The 12,608-nt window shown below is 30.3% G+C and overlaps 1 protein-coding gene across 2 annotated transcripts in view; it reads left to right on the forward strand.

The window, feature by feature from the left end:
- LOC113397326 (nephrin-like) overlaps window positions 1–12,608 on the forward strand; it is a 212,313-nt gene that overhangs the window by 16,411 nt on the left and 183,294 nt on the right. The window contains exon 1 of one of the 2 annotated variants that reach the window (XM_026635624.2): window positions 3,979–4,281. The exons of the other annotated variant lie outside the window; for it this stretch is intronic. The gene's annotated coding sequence lies outside the window, so the exon portion shown is untranslated. Of the gene's footprint in view, window positions 1–3,978; window positions 4,282–12,608 lie in introns of those variants that run through there. 2 annotated transcript variants of the gene reach the window in all.

The following is a 12,608-nucleotide window of genomic DNA, read 5'->3' on the forward strand; positions in this document are numbered from 1 at the left end:
AATAAATTGATATAATTGTCCTTTTCGGTGCTAATGAGTAGAAAACTAAATGTATAGATTGCAGGGCAATTAGAAAAGCGCAAGGAATACCTAACTCTAAATTTAACATTTCTTTCAATTAATAAATTTCAATATCCGGTACTATCATCATACTCCAGAAAAGGTATGTTTTTTTTCAAGTGTACCAATTCTTACAATTGGCAATTACTATAGTCATTTATTTTATTAAATATTTTCTTGATGACTGTCACATTTCATGGCATTTATAAAATAATAGTTAAGACTAATACCATTACGACCGAATTTAACTCAATTACTAGAATTGACATTAGAATTAGGCATGCCAACCACTGCAGCGTAAGCGAGGCGAGGAAATGGAAAATAAATATATATTTGTGGTATTATCACATTAAGCTGATATAGTAAAATGGATAGAAAAAGTCGATCATAACCAATGGTCACGAGTTCAAACCCAGCAAGCACTACAAATTTCATATACTAAATGTGGCAACAAAACCACTCTTCAGCAGCGTGGTGGAATGAAATACAATCCTTAAGTGGATAGGTCTTTGCCCAGCGGTAATGCAATTACAGCGTTTTTTTTATTATGTTACTAATATGACATATGAGTAGATTTTGTTCGTTTTTGAATTCGAACACACACAAACAACAAACACAATTATTATTAAATTCTTAAACTATGAAGAGTTATATCTAAAGGCATAGACTATTAAATATTTAGTTAATAAAATTAGGCTTTTGTTACATCGATTCATTGATATTGAATTGAGTCTTAGTAAGCAATGTAATGCAAATACTTACTTTACCTAATTATTTTATTATTGATTTAAATAAAACTCATTCCAGTAAATACTTTGTAATAGTCAATAATCATTAAATTTAAATATTCGTTTATTTTTGTTATTTGTGATTAGATATTTATAAAGAGAACATGAAATTCTAATAATTGCTCAATTATTTGTATTTCATATTTTCTATATAAACAATAAAATATAATTTTGAGATAGTTCCTAATAAATATATTTTTCTGTATTATAATTACAGTCTCTCTTTAACTTATTTTTTTTAATTATATAAATAGGTGTGTGGGTAAAGGCCTACCTGATGGTAAATGGTCATCATCTCCCACGGCTTGTAAAACGCTAAAGAAAATATACTACACTTGACAAATTAGCCGAAGATATTTTCCCTGCTTAAGATAAATATTTGGCCTTCATTCCACTAAGGGTCACTGGTACAAACATACAAATCATATTAACTATTTAAATATATATAGATATTTACTTTATTTACAATTGCACTTATTCCATTTATTTCAATTCGGACGAAGACTAAGCTTGTAAATAGTTTGGCAGACTGACGCTAACTTCTTGGGCGCTTACGTGTTTCATTGATGGATGCGCTTAACGAAAATTTCCTTACACTTTAAAGGTATTTACAGGTATTTACATTTAGTAGGTATATTTTGCTCTGCTGGAATTAAATGAAATATAAATGCATACTATGTGGACTCTTGTGATATATATATATATCACAAGTGTTATACGTTACAGTAACCAAAAAACAGTAGCTTGCTTTTATTTATAATCTTTGACCTTCATATTTGAAAGGTATTCTATATACTATCGACTAAGTTAATTTAGATCTATGTCAAATATTCTTACAATCGACTAACGTTTGGCGCGACATACATATAAACAAACTTTCATATTTTCAATAAATTTTAGATAACTTGCGTCATGGTAGGCTTGTGAAAACCCGTCTGGGTAAGTATGACGCACTTATCAGATATTCTACTACCAAACAGCGATACTTAGTATTGTTGTTCGAAGGGTGAGTGAGTCAGTGTAGCTCCAGGCAAAAGGAACATAACGTCTTAGTTCCCAAGGTCACCAACCTTGGCGATATAAGGAATGATTAATATTTGATGACCATGTAACATCGAGTGGCCCAATTTTTCGCCTACCTACGTTTATATAAAAAAAAAGTTTAGAATGTTCATCATCCTTCGGTATATTTGTGCAGAAGACAGGAATGCAGCACATTGCGGTCGCCTTTATAGAGAATTTTGTTGTGTTAAGTAATTATCATTAAAAAAAGATACTAAGAAAGATTGCTTCTATTAAGGCGCATGTTTAGTGAACAATTTCTTAGTAGAGAAAAGAGGATTAAAAGTGGAGGCCTTTGACTTGCCATAAGACGCTAATAGGCAACTAAGCTACTTTATTTCAGCTCTGGACAGACTTGGTAAACAATTTGAATTTATAATCGGAATATTTTAGAACTATACTTTAAAATATTTTAGTTAGTTGTATATAATTCGTTAACTTGATGGTAGAGCTTTGTGCACGACCGTTTGAGTAGGCACCGTTACCTCATTACTTATTCTATCGATAAACAGTAGTATTGAGGATCATTGTACTCTGGTTTGAAGGGTGAGCGAGCCATAAAGTACATAATATCATTGTACATCATATCAAGTTTATAGCGTATGCGCAAAGAATGGTTAATATTATTTACAGTGTCAATGTCTACAAGCGGGATTGACCACTTATCATCAGGTTGCCCACTTGTCTGTCATATTTTATATAAAATCTGTATTCGTTCTAAAATGTATATTAAATTTACTAATTAACCAGTATTAGTTACAAATATCTCAATCGCTTCGCTTTCAGTGGTTCATTTAATACATCAATCGACCACTTCACCGCTGACACGTCCAAACCGAATTAATTTATATAGCTTATTCAAATATAAACATTGTAAATGGAATTATACTACTTGTATCGGCACGACCTCAATGACATTAGGCTGATATTTATACGACGTAAGAGAAACAGACATCGAAATAACAAGGAGTTAGCACAACGATATTATTATTGTATTTTGCAATTAATTTTAAGCACTAGTGAAGTAATGATTGAGTTATCGATGTACATAAATTTTGTATACAAATATATCTATAATAATTTCTATGACAATCGTGGATTGCTTACGTGCAGCTTATAAATATTACAAAAGTATATGAATTAAAAACATAAAGACACTCGATTATAAAGTAAGTTAAACCAACAAAAATGATTCAATAAAGTATGGACTACTTACAAATGTGTAAATTTCTGTACTAAATAATTACAATAAACTTTTCTTTAAACTATCGATGCACCGACTAGAGCCTACGATAATACACTTGTGTTTATAATTATACCGGTTCACCAACAATTGTTTTTATTAATTTGTGACAGTCGAATAACTATTCTAAATTAATGTCCTAATCAGTGGGTCGGGATGAGTTTTTTACCAAGACGGTCTAAGAAAAAGCGATTGGATTATAATATTGTACTGGTTTTACATTACGCTAACTTAGTTTCACAACAAAGTTTATCCATTTCCATACATACCGCATCTTGAGTTTAAGCAGAAGCTTGAGAAAATGTTTAATGTTATAATTTTATTATTACTGATTTATAATAGTCGACACGACAACATGTTATACAGCTTACTACGCAATGTGTACAATAAATTTCTGTTGCTCAAAATTCAAAGCGTCATCATGAATAACGCTTTTAGAAATAATAGAACGCTATAATATAATAGAACGAATTCAATTGTCTCGTCCAAAGTAGCAAAAATAAAATTAAAAACGTGTTGTCTTATTTTAAAATACAAGAAATAATAAATAAACTATTAATCGAATTGTTTACCTAAAACAAATAAAGCTGATAATGCTTGTGATTAATCTATTTGTAGTTAAAAGTTGAATTTATAAAGTCATGTAAAATTCATTGAGCAAAGTCGACAGAAGATTCCTGAGACGCCAAACTAAATATTTTATTAAGAGACTCGTTTAATACAGGAGGGTAGAAAAGTTGATATATTAATTAACTAGTGAATAAGTCCGCCAGGCCAAAGAGTCACTTCGTTTTACGCAAGCGCAATAAGGATCTGTCAAGATACGCCCTTATGTAGTGTGGACTCGGCATTCGGGTGACGCGCACGAAGTTAGTCCGAGCCTCTCGATCTGCGATGTTTTGTTCCTCCACAGATAAAAAATCTAACTCAAACGGATGTCGGTGTAAAAAGTTACTGTGAACACGGACGAGTAATGTAGGTTACTTAATTTGAAGTTATAACGAGTTTTTAATTGTGTTTTTAAACTAATCGAGTTATATAAAATTATCGGGATTTAAGAGTTGTGTCATATGAAGTGTTCGTGTGTTGTGCCGGATGATGGACGAGAAAAGTTTATCTCAGTTTACGGTGAGTGAATATTTTTAGATTTCAATTCCGTTGACGATTTTGATTTATTGTTTTTTGATTAATCCGTTTGTTTTGAACGTTATTGCTGTTTCGTTTCGAAATGACGCAGCGCTGAAACTTTTCGATATTGCTCGGAAAGTAATCGTAAGTTTTAACACGTGATAATAAGTTTTATTTTAAATATAAAGTGTTAGCTATTTTTTTAATCTCAAGTTATCTAAAATGTTATTTTATTTGAATTCAAGTAATTTCATTTTATAATTATTTTATACTTGATTTGAACATAATATAATTAACATAATTATTTCGAATGAACCACTTTCTTTTTTACTTTTAAAAAAGTTTTTACTATAAATAAAAAAGAAAGTTGAATTGAAAAGGTCAAGCTTTTTTAATAAAATCTTAACAATTTATCCTTAAACTTTTTCTATATTTGAATTCCCTTTAATTCGCGTTTTCGTTAACGAAACGGAGGCGAGCAAAAATATAAATAAGGCAACAAAAATTCTTCAAAAATTTGCAGACTTTTATTAAATTATTCTTTTCGAAGTTCGAGAACTGCTTTCATTAAATCCAGTAAACGATTCTTGGGCAAATATTTTTTTCTTGAATTTTATGATATAAGTTCAAAAACTAATTATGGTGATCGCGTGTTTGCTTCACTGTTAAATGCTAGGTTAATATTAACGAGAAAAATCTGATAAGACTTGATTAAAATCTAACCACATTTCCATTTAGATAGCTTTCTTGAAAAGGAGTAGTTGAATTGTTGCTGATTGCTTCATTACGTTTATATTTCTATGTATTATATATTAAAAATATATCTTGCTCATATTTATTTATAATTAGTTGTTACTTCTGACTAAAAATATAAATTTTGAAAACATTAACAAGATATAAATTTAAAAGTTAAAGATAATAAAACCAATGTTAATTAATTATTTGTATATTCGAAACAATACTGTATTTTTTTTATCGAACAGTTTTAAAAACAACATTTTCAGTTCTTTATTTTGTAGGTATCCTCTGAGAAACCTTGAAACCTTGAAGTGTAATTTATATACCTAATGGTTAAATGCAATATATAGTCTAGATAAGCTTGAGAATTCTCGATTACTTCTAAGTTGTTGTCGCTCTATTGATAGGCGAGTAGCCTATTACGTGTAATTACAGCGTTAAAATATCATTCGACGATTCGATGCAAGTCGTTTTACTACGTTTTTGTTCAATTTCGAGCACGAAATGAAATATAAACAAATGAGCACGTGGAAACTCACTGCTGACCTGGATTTGTATTTATACGCAATGTTTGGCTAAGATTCTCTGGGGCATCTCGGTGTAACTCGTCCTGATAGAAACTTGACAAATGTTTATACAATCGTCCTTTTCACACAACAGGTTTTGTATTGTAAGTCAGCTATTTCACAGACACGAGTCACAGGAAAAGTTTGAAGTATTGATGATGCATTGGCACCATATATATTTATATATCGTTGGTGCTTTCATTTATTATTTCCAGATATACCAATAATTTTGAAATTTGGAGCACTCCTTGTAATATTCCGTTTTATAAATAATAATAGCTTATGATGCGTTATTTTTTATGTAATAAGTAAGCGGACGAGCGAATGGACCACCCGATGTTAAGTGGCCACTGCCCATAGACATTGGCTCTGCAATATATCTTAACCATTCCTTACATCGCCAATGCCTCACCAACCTTGGGAACTAAGATGTTATGTCCTTTTGCCTATAGTTACACTGACTCACTAACCCTTTAGACTGGAACACAACGATCTTAGTATATGTTGTTATTATTATTATGTTCCAATTTATTTGAACACAATAAAAAAAAGAATTGCTCCAGAATATCTGATTAGTGGGTGGTATCTACCCAAATGTGCTTGCCTAAAGTTCTACCACCATATGTTTAAAGATTATATTCGAATAATTTTATTATAATTATTTAATTTATATTTACATCATTTTTTTGTAATGTCCTTGGATCTTATTAATATAGTTTTGGATTCAGGGTAAAAATCTTTAATTTACACGATGAAAGGCTAAATTAACCCAACGTAACCCTTGATATTTTGTCAGCTTCTAAAACAATAAGCTACCTGTACTCCTTATAATTACAATGATATTACGTTTCCTGTAAAGACTGGTATAATACCCAATACAATAATAACATTAAGTATAATATACTGAATACAATAATAAATAAGTTAGATGTGAGAAATGGCAGATTATTCTTATGTTAAGATATTTTCACGAACACCTGCGCAACTATAATTTTATTAGTTATATAAATTATGAAAACAAATATAATTATATTCTTATATTAACAAATTTATAAAAAAAATATTAGAAGTAAAATTATTTGTATATACATTTATTATAGTTTTGCTCAACAAAATATTAAATTAATATTTGACGACCTCCGTGGTCGAGTAGTGTGTACACCGGTTTTAATGGGTACGCTACTCCGAGGTCCCGGGTTCGATACCCGGCCGAGTCGATGTAGAAAAAGTTCATTAGTTTTCTATGTTGTCTTGGGTCTGGGTGTTTGTGTTACCGTCATTGCTTCTGATATTCCATAACACAAGTGCATTAGCTACTTACATTGGGATCAGAGTAATGTATGTGATGTTGTCCAATATTTATATATATTTATATTTAACAAAAAAAGCTATCGTTGTAAAGATAAATAATATCAATATATGTATACAAAGATTCTCGCTCCATCGACGATAATATTCTCTTGTATAATCTCTTGCAGACAACCTTTGGATAGAGGACACGAGATTGATAAAATAGTAAAGACGTGTACACATTGATATACTTTTATGATAATTGCATATATTATTAACTCGTACATTTACATATAGGTATATATTATCAGCGATATACAAAGTAAATACATTAACCTCAGATATTCATAATTCTAAATAGTGAGTATTTACTTGGATTTTAAAAGAATTGATTGATTGAGAACATTTTAGTTTATATAGACAACATTTTTGGACGGAAAATTATTTGCCATAAATGGAAGAAGATTTTTTATTAGAGATTATTTAGAGAGTAGAGATCGGTCATGTTGTGTTCGACGAATTCAGACAGAGGATTTGGACAAGTTACAATATAAGAATACGAATAATCATTTTAAGAAAAATTAGGAGATAGTCGAGTTTGTTTACGAAATTTAGAACTGAATGAAATAAATTAAATAAGCTTTATTTAAACGCTCTTCTTTGAATTGAGGTTAAAATCAATCGACTTACAATAGGATGTTAGAATCACATGCCATCCGTCTACGTAAGAATATATTATTCTTTTTATTTAAATGACTAGTAGTAAAACCTTATTTTAAGGAATAACTAATATTCCTATTTACCCCTAGAGGATCGATCCTGCGACGATTTATGACGACATGGCTACGCAGCCATTGCGCTATTGACGCTTCAATATTTTAACAGAATGTATTACGTTATCTTCGTATAAAACATTTGAATTAACAAAATTAATTTCTTCTATCACATCACAAAATTTACCACCAAAAACGTGTCAGATCACACCTACAGCTATCACATACCTCGCCCTGAACCTTTGAGCTGATTTTAATTAAATATGCAATAAATAGTTTGATGTAACACAATGCAGAAATACTTCGACAGAAATATTCATTCAAATATCCGAGGCGATTTGTAATCTTCTTTATATTGATAAAAATATATATCAATAAATCTGTTGTACTGTATATTAAAATTTCGCACATTTGAAAAATTTATAGCGAAATTAAATGTTATTATATACCTACTTTCCCAATATTCAAATTTTATCGTGTTTGTCGCACATTCATCTTTGATGACGCATATGAAATCGTAAATTTATGAAGCAATTTTTATGAATTGAATAAAATTTTATAAATATATAAATTGAAACTGGAGAACACATTTCTATAAATATGATTCATAATATCGCTAGCCAACATAGTACTATGTATTTGGCTTTGTAGCTGTTGTTTACATAAATCGTTGTGTAACGGTTAATTTTTAGCACTGAGCAAATCTGTTTATGATAAAATCGTTAATTGTGCTATCTGGAATATCTTATTACAAAATAAAGTTATAATAAATTCACTATTAATAAATAAATTTCCGCAAATTCTGAATTTCTACAACTAAAACTAATTAAAAATTTCTGTGAGCTAAAAGTATTTTGACTAGTTAATTTGAATAAAGATGCAAATATCATGTCACTAGCAGGAACATTGCGTTTTACTTCCTTGTATGGCAGGGGTTAAGTTCTTAGACGAGCACGTAAGAATAGAACAAATTCAAAACATATGTATAAAATATTAATTTACCTACAGTTATTAAAATAAGAATTGATAACATTAAGTGCTTAAATATATAAAAAAGTGAATTAAAAATAGTTACTGTAACTGTATTAATTAAAAATATTAGTCAAAAATGTCTGATATGTAAGTAGTACTCTATAATTCGAAATAGAAAACTTACCTACATTTTAGAACTGTCACTATCTGTCCGTTTCGATGAGCATAAATTTCTCGATATATTGATCAGTTTTGTTCTATATCCTAAGCCTATTACAATTAATTAGTAAGAGAATGACAAGGTTATGTTATGACAAAAGGATCACATATGGAACGTCCCCAATTGGCATTGGGGACGTTCATCTATTTAACCAAGATTCCCACATAGAGATATCCTAAATTGTTTTGCCCCATGTCATGAAAACAGGAACTTTTTAAATTACGAGGACGAATTATGGTGCTATGGATAATGAAAGGCTATAGGAATTACTCAACATCAGCCTAGAGTTATGAACTTGATAGGGCTATAACCCCGTGCTGCAGAAAACACGTTATGTAGTACAAGCCAAATACGATATCTCTCCAACCCGAAATTGCAACTGGTTCCGTACACACTTATGCAGAAAATAACACCCAGCCATATAAGTTAGCTGACTACAAATAAACTCGTGTGTGAAAATTCTATTAGAAGTACATTATTGTTTATCAAATTCATTAGTATTCCAATATTGAATATTATCAAATTTGAATAGCTTATTAAATTCGTTTTAGGTAAAAGGATTATTTTCAAACCAATCGCGATAAAGCGCTTAATGGATGGTACCCCGGTCGATTCCACCACAATTGATGGAAGCCCAACAGCTTCGTGACTTGATACAGACGGCTTGATTTAAGCTCACAGCACTTACAGTTTATTTACAATTTTATTAGCTTCCATTCGTATTTAATGCCATCAAAATATATCGTTTATTTAACATTGTATTAACTATAGTTACAAAAAACTAAAGAAAACGCATTAATTTTTTTTTTTTAAATGCCCCCAAACGAGATGGAATTTTATGACTATTGAGAGAATTTATAATGAAAGTAAACCAATAGATATGTGTCAAATAAAAAAAAATCCATATTTTTTATTATTATTATTATAATATATAGCAACAACGTAAATACGCCCATACAAGGTAGAAAAAAGTGGCTGAGAGGGGACTTGACAGCAACAGAGAGCGTCATACGGTTAGCCGTCGCGGCATACGGTCTTACCAATACATATTTTTACACAAATATAATAATTAAAAAAATATGGAATTCCCTTAAAGTAAGGCAAGTGAAGTTTATGAAAATGTAAGCAATATAACATCATTAATGCTTAATAGTTATTTAATACGAAGAATGAATAAATAAAAGACATAACTCGATTTTATTACGAAATTTGTAAGCAGTACATTTTGCATGATTTTGTGTTTTTAATTCAGTGTAAGGCCCTATTATATGAAAAACTTTGAACTTTTAAAGGAAATATTGTCAAATGATTTGATAAAGAAACTGAAATATCCGAGTAAAATAACTTGACGACTAATGTACTTATGTTATCCGGTGAACTGAAGCTTTATTATCTGTAACCTAAAACTACGAGCATGAAAATTAGAGATTAGGATTATAGAATGACCTTGCCTACGTAATAACCCAGACAAAATAGGAATTCCTAAAATTCGACGCAGAGGTTAAGATTGTACGACAGCAGACAAATATACAACATATACAGATAAGAGACAACTCTTAGAAATATTTAAAATTAGAAACATAAAAATCTTAAAGGCTTTAGATTAAAATAAATAAATGTTTCAGATATTTGAGATAAATAAAAATATTCTTTAATTATAATTCCTCGTTTAATAAATAGGAAATATTGTTTCTGAATTTAATTATAATATTTTATTAAGTCTTCACGAAAAGAAAAGAGAGAAATGTACACTTTGTTAATCAGAAAAGTACCAAGACCGACCTGTATGTGCGTCAGTATTTTTTTTCTGACTGGCAAACATTTAGAAGTTTACGTTCCACCATGTTCACTCACCTTGATCATGATTCACCAACATGACATAACTGGAGGGGACTTACACTTCAAGTGTTCAATACCAGGTATTGAAAACATCTACCTCGGCTCCTTATTTACTATCTATAATTAAGAATTTCGTCATATTTTGAAGAGATGTGAGAAGTCTTAAATATTTATTAGTCGAATGTAAAAGTATATTTGTTCACTCATGAAGACGCGCTCCACCTTAAGTTATTAACGCTGTGCATTAGTGTGAGTGAATGATGCTCGTACTTACAATATATCTTACAGTACGTAAGATGACTAAGTGTAGGGACAGCAAAAAAATACAAATATTTATTTTTTTTATCGAACGCGGATCGGTGACCCTTCGTGAATGAGTAGACTAACGTGACTGAGATCGAACTTTGAACTCTGCTTAAAAAGTAGCCACCGTATTTCTTAATATATAATCCTCTTTGTAAAATTGTAATCATTGAAGTGTGATAAAATTTGATGGTTTTTAAATAAATCTACTGATCTTACTTATTTAGGACAAGTAATTCTTCGACTCATAAGGACGGCTTCAAAGAAGTTTGAATTATTTTATTGTCTCGAACATCAGCAGCGATCCAATAAAAATTCCTTTGTTATGACGCATATTTTAATAAACTCAATCGTATGTGCGACGTCCGACGGCAGTCGGACGATTTTTAGAATTCAAAAGAAAAGAGAATTCTTATATAAGCTCTTTACTATAAGTCTCCATTTAAATTTTTGATTATTAACTTTACTTTAGTTTCTGACTACCTCATTGGTCTAGTGGCTTGATTTAAGGCAGCAGATCCCGAGGTCATAGGTTGAAATCCCCATGTCGTGTAAGATATTGAGTTTTTCTGTCGAAATTAATTTGAAGATTTAGTGAGCCAGTGTTTTGGTGGCACATTTATGATATGAGGATTAATATTTCTTGCAGAAGCAATGTATTTTGTCAGTGTTGAGCACTACCATCGGGTTAGGCCCATTTGCCATCATGCCTATCTATGATATAAAGTATTAACTAAAAATAAATTATAAAAAACGTCACTAGCAATGTCTGCGTCCTTACCAATTAAATGATAACGTCTGAGTTACAATGCAGTCACAACATTTTATAATTCAAGGCATTTATTATGTCTTAAGTAACAAGACGCGATACATAACATGCAGCAGAATCCTTACAACATGTCGAAGTAAACACATGTACTTACTTAAATGTGAAACAGAATATTGTTGTAATCTCTTATAAGAAATGTACGATGGTAAAATATCGGTTTACTAAATTTCGAAAACAAGGACAAACAGAAAGACTTAAAATGTTACGACATTTTAAAACTGTTTTCTGGTTCATTAAATACGTGGCATTCAAATGTTATAACAGCTTGACTTGATATAACCAAATCTAAAATATAATTAAAAATATTCATTAAAAATACAAAAAACTTAGTATGAGCTTCAAGTCTAGTCGATACTGCAATAGGTTGTATTTTGAATATGTTGTTCTTACTATGTTATATATTATTTATTTTAGAGTGTAGTTGTTTTTATAAACATATGAAATTGGCTCTCTATTGAGATTTGTCGCCAAGATCACTCTTAATAGTAGTTTAGCCATCTTCAAAGATGTCTAAACTTATTCAGAAGCTCAAATTGACACTTAAACTTGTAATTATATTATTGAAGATTTATTTAATACTATATGTATCTCCTACTTTGTTTCGTTTAGTAATAGAGACATTTGAAGCAAACATATAACGATACGGTTGGAAAAAGTCATCTGCTATACTGTCTATCTACTTTTAGCCGTTCAAAGGTGATCTCAGAATTGACTGGGTTGATGTGGTACAATTCCGTCTTATTGATAGGTTGATTTCCGAAGACTTTGGTGAATAATATATGTACCTCGGTTACGTC

Source organism: Vanessa tameamea, chromosome 3 (assembly GCF_037043105.1).
Source record: "Vanessa tameamea isolate UH-Manoa-2023 chromosome 3, ilVanTame1 primary haplotype, whole genome shotgun sequence".
Lineage (NCBI taxonomy): Eukaryota > Metazoa > Arthropoda > Insecta > Lepidoptera > Nymphalidae > Vanessa > Vanessa tameamea.